This window comes from Anopheles cruzii, unplaced genomic scaffold (genome assembly GCF_943734635.1).
Source record: "Anopheles cruzii unplaced genomic scaffold, idAnoCruzAS_RS32_06 scaffold00381_ctg1, whole genome shotgun sequence".
Lineage (NCBI taxonomy): Eukaryota > Metazoa > Arthropoda > Insecta > Diptera > Culicidae > Anopheles > Anopheles cruzii.
The window spans coordinates 13,709-17,612 of NW_026453991.1; the positions used below are offsets into that span (position 1 = coordinate 13,709).

A 3,904-nucleotide genomic window follows, 5' to 3' on the forward strand; every position below is an offset into this window, starting at 1 on the left:
TCCCCCCCCCCTCATGGGTTTTTGAACGGTTCCACCCATCCCCTCGAGAAGTCTGCGCAGTTCCGGAGGCCCACAGTTGGCCAATCGTTGGCCTTCGAAATCTCGTTCTGGACAGACTAGACAGACGGAGGATCTGCGTACCGGGTCTTTTGGTCTTCGGGTCTTCTTCGCCACGTGCCTCGTCCACTTAGGTGTCCTCTACTCGTTAGGGCGTGTTTCTGCCTCTCGCTCCCCCCTCTCGTTCGTGTTCTCGACTCTACGCAATTTACTTACACTCATTTTCTTTTATTTTTTTGTTTCTTGCTTTTCCATTTCTTCCTATTCCTCTCTGCCTCTCCCTCTCTCTCTCTCTATCTATCTCTCTCTCCCTCTCTCTTCCTATCTCTCTCTCTCGTTACCCTGATGCGCCTATCCTGCGCCCTGCTGTTTGATTTGTTCATCCTCTCCTAACCTTTAAAATATTTAAAAAAATTAAAAAATTACCTCTATAACGCCCCTTTTGTAGAAGGTTTAGTCGTCATTGGCGAAAAAGTCGGGCAATCCATTTTCACACCCCTTTTTTAATCTCACGTTTACATCACTCAGGAAAAAAAAGGTGTCAACTTCAACTTTGATTATTTCTGTGATTTTATCGACATTTCAGATTACGTGTCTGCCTGTGAGAGATGCATCTTTAACATCGAAAATAACTGAAACGGGTCGACGGAACCACAATTGCACCTAACTAGCTGTTAGAGTATCGGCAGCCTAAACACCATGCAAAATTTCAGCGGCCTAGCTTGAATTTTCGGCCTTTTCAAAGAAAAACTGTAAAATATACCGAATTTTCTCTTCGTTGACCTCCATTGTTAACACCCCGTAACTCACAAACGAATGGAACAAACAGTAAACAGTGAAAGCTTTTGTTTTAGTGTAAAGTATCAGCTTTAAAACGAGCCTAAGCTTAAAACTGTACGATCGATATTTCACGAGATACCGATCACGTGCGTACTATCTTAACACTTAAACACAGTTTTCCGATGCTGGTTATCTGAGCAAATGTTGTCTCTTCTCTGAGTTGTGTCGTCCGGCTAAATGCGATTGTAAAATTTCCATTCTTTCTCCCACGGCATCATTTCACTTCTGGTCCACTTCTGAAAACCTCTATTTTTCTCTGCGTCGGTCAAAGGATAGGCATATAATTTGATTGCGCATGTCGGAAGTATTTTGCATAACTCATCGACAGTAGATTTATCAACAGACTGGCCTTGGATGATCAAGTTCAATCGGTCGAGTTGAGGGAAACATTCCAGCAGCCGAAGAAGATCAAGTTGACAGTACTATAAAAGTCAGGGAAAAAGAATTGGATAAGAAGATCATAATATTATAATAATAACTAATTCATAATGATTGCATCATGCGTCAGATGCTTCATTCACTTACTTGAATAGGAAGGTGCATTGTAAGGTAGCGAACTTTGTTTTGAGGATTGGGGCTGATAGATAATCCGTTTAAATTAAACAATTTTAATTCTAAATACCAAAGATGCGGTAACCGGTCGATTCCGGAGAGAAAATCCCGCGATACCTGAGAAAGAAATCAAACCGAAATTACATGGCACTGGCATGGCAATCGATGAGTTTTCCTACCTCTGCCGAATATGACAGCTGCAAACGAGTAAGGTTTGAAAAATTGTTGCAAATGAACTGAGCGACGCTTTCTATTATCCCGACAGACCCCAATTCCAAACACCTCAATTGTGGTGCAATCTTGAAAAGATCTTCGATGAAACTAAGCAGTCCTTTGCCACCAAATGATGCATCCCTAATACAGAAAGATTGGAGCGAGGTAAACGCTTCACAACCGTGAAGAATGAATGTGAGCACATTTCCCATTCTTAAATGCTGCAAGAAAACACAACATTGAATATGATTACGTTGGAACAGTGAGTCATACATTACTTGCTTACCTTTAGTTCTGTCAGTTGCGACAGGGATTCCAACAATCCTGGTACACTGGTGTAAACTTTTTGCTGAATTGCTAAAGACGACAACTTTTTGCAGTGGTGCGTAATATCCTCAACTAACGTTTTAGATATGTAAAAGCCATCGAGGCGAAGAAGCCGCAAAGAGCTGTTTCTTCGACAAAAATCGGATTGTTGATCAGGACTAATTTGAAAAGGACGTTCCACTATTATTGACAACTCCTCTAGAAGAGGGAAAGTCATTTCGCAAAAGCGATTCAATAAATTTTGTCCGTCGCAAGTAGCACAAGCTTGCTTCAACTGGCCGCTGAAATGTCTCCACTGCTTCAACTGGTTCTCATCATTACAATACATTTTCAGACCTTTCAAAGAAGGGGCGATCATATGCAAGGGGAATGTCCTGCCCAGAATGCTACAGTCGATCTCTAAGCGTTCCAAGTTTCTCATAACCGGGAGCGGTTCAATCATTTCGTTCATTAGATCGGGTTCACAAACAATCGACAAATGCTGAAGATTAGGTGCCTCTAGCAAAATCAACCGTAACGAAGAGTATGATAAATCTCTGTCTTCTATACGCAATGAGGTAACATTGAACGCATTGAATAATTTCTTCAGATGCGCAAAGCACTTTTCAGTTTCTCCGAGTTCAAGGTGGCTATATTGTCGGTTGCTTAGGAGCAAATGTTTGTCCCACGGAAAATTCGCCACTAGCTTCACACGATCCATTCGTCGCCCCGAGAAGGTCAAATCTGACCATCGCCGGCACACCAGCGACGCGTCCTTCAGATAATCCATATCCAGTTGGTCGAATATCAACTCCAACAGCTACAAACATAAATACTTTTTTAGCCACTTTGTCACCTGAACAAGCCGCAAACTAAAATCACTCACCTCGTTTGGTAGATCGTTAATTGTCGGATGCGCCATGATTATCTTAGACTTTATCGGTAGCGTCGCGGCGCGTGGGCAATTCACAATGTGTGGACTTTCTAACGCCGGGTAAACACTTTGAGAAACTGAGAAAAAATGTATGTAGCCCAGCAACTGTCACTCTTTATGGTGGACTGCCCGTGAGCTACTTTGAGTTGCTGTTGAGATCCTCTTGTTTATCGGTTATTTTCCCGATTCGGGGTTTATACAGAATATTTTTCGATTTGACAGTTGGTACGGGCAGAATTTTTTTCTGTGGGAATTTTTGGACAAATTTTCTACAGAGGATCAGATTATGACAAAGATGGCAATAGAAAGAGAAGGAAAGCATCATTTGTTATTATTTGTAAACGTAGTTTGGTGTCAGCTGTTGTTAACGTCGGTTTAATTGCAAGTTTGTGAATTTGAGAAATGATGCAAATTGTTCTTGGAAAAGGTATGTGCGAAATGCGTGACATAATTTTAGGAACAATTTTGTGAAAAAGAGAAAGTCGTTGTTCATGTTATCCGCAGAAAAGAATGGCGAACCATAACGGAATTGTTGAGGAACAACTGCCCAGCTACAGCTACCAATGGTGCGCCAAAAATCTTTTTTTTTTTTCGCTTGGAAACTATTTTGAATGATTGAATTGACAGCTTCTGCTACTCACAGCATCAGTTAAATGCCGTGCTTTTTCTCCGGGGTTGACAGCATAGAAGCTGTCAAAAATAGCCGATTGACACAATAACAAAAGCCTGTTTTAGCGCGCGACACGGACAATTTTACTTTGCTCTTTAATAAACTATTTCAGTAGAAATGAGCACTTCGAAGCCTTCTACAGATTCATTTTCAGACGAGTAAGTTGACGGTAAACAACAATTAATATGTATAATAGCGCTTTCCTTTCTAGAACCATGGCTAGATGTCGAAAGTGCCTGTCGACTGATGGCGCGTTGGAGCCGGTCACTTTCGACGAAAGGGGCGAATATCTTTCACAACAAGTATTTTCCTGTACAAATGTTCAGGTAATA

The 3,904-nt window shown here is 41.5% G+C and overlaps 1 long non-coding RNA gene across 1 annotated transcript; it reads right to left on the minus strand.

The window, feature by feature from the left end:
- Positions 1–1,184: 1,184 nt before the first annotated feature.
- Positions 1,185–1,844, minus strand: LOC128276051 (uncharacterized). The gene is made up of 3 exons (XR_008269347.1): positions 1,629–1,844; positions 1,423–1,566; positions 1,185–1,319 (listed from the first exon to the last, which is right to left on the minus strand). It is a non-coding gene; the product is annotated as an uncharacterized LOC128276051 (long non-coding RNA).
- Between the last annotated feature and the right edge of the window lie 2,060 nt (positions 1,845–3,904).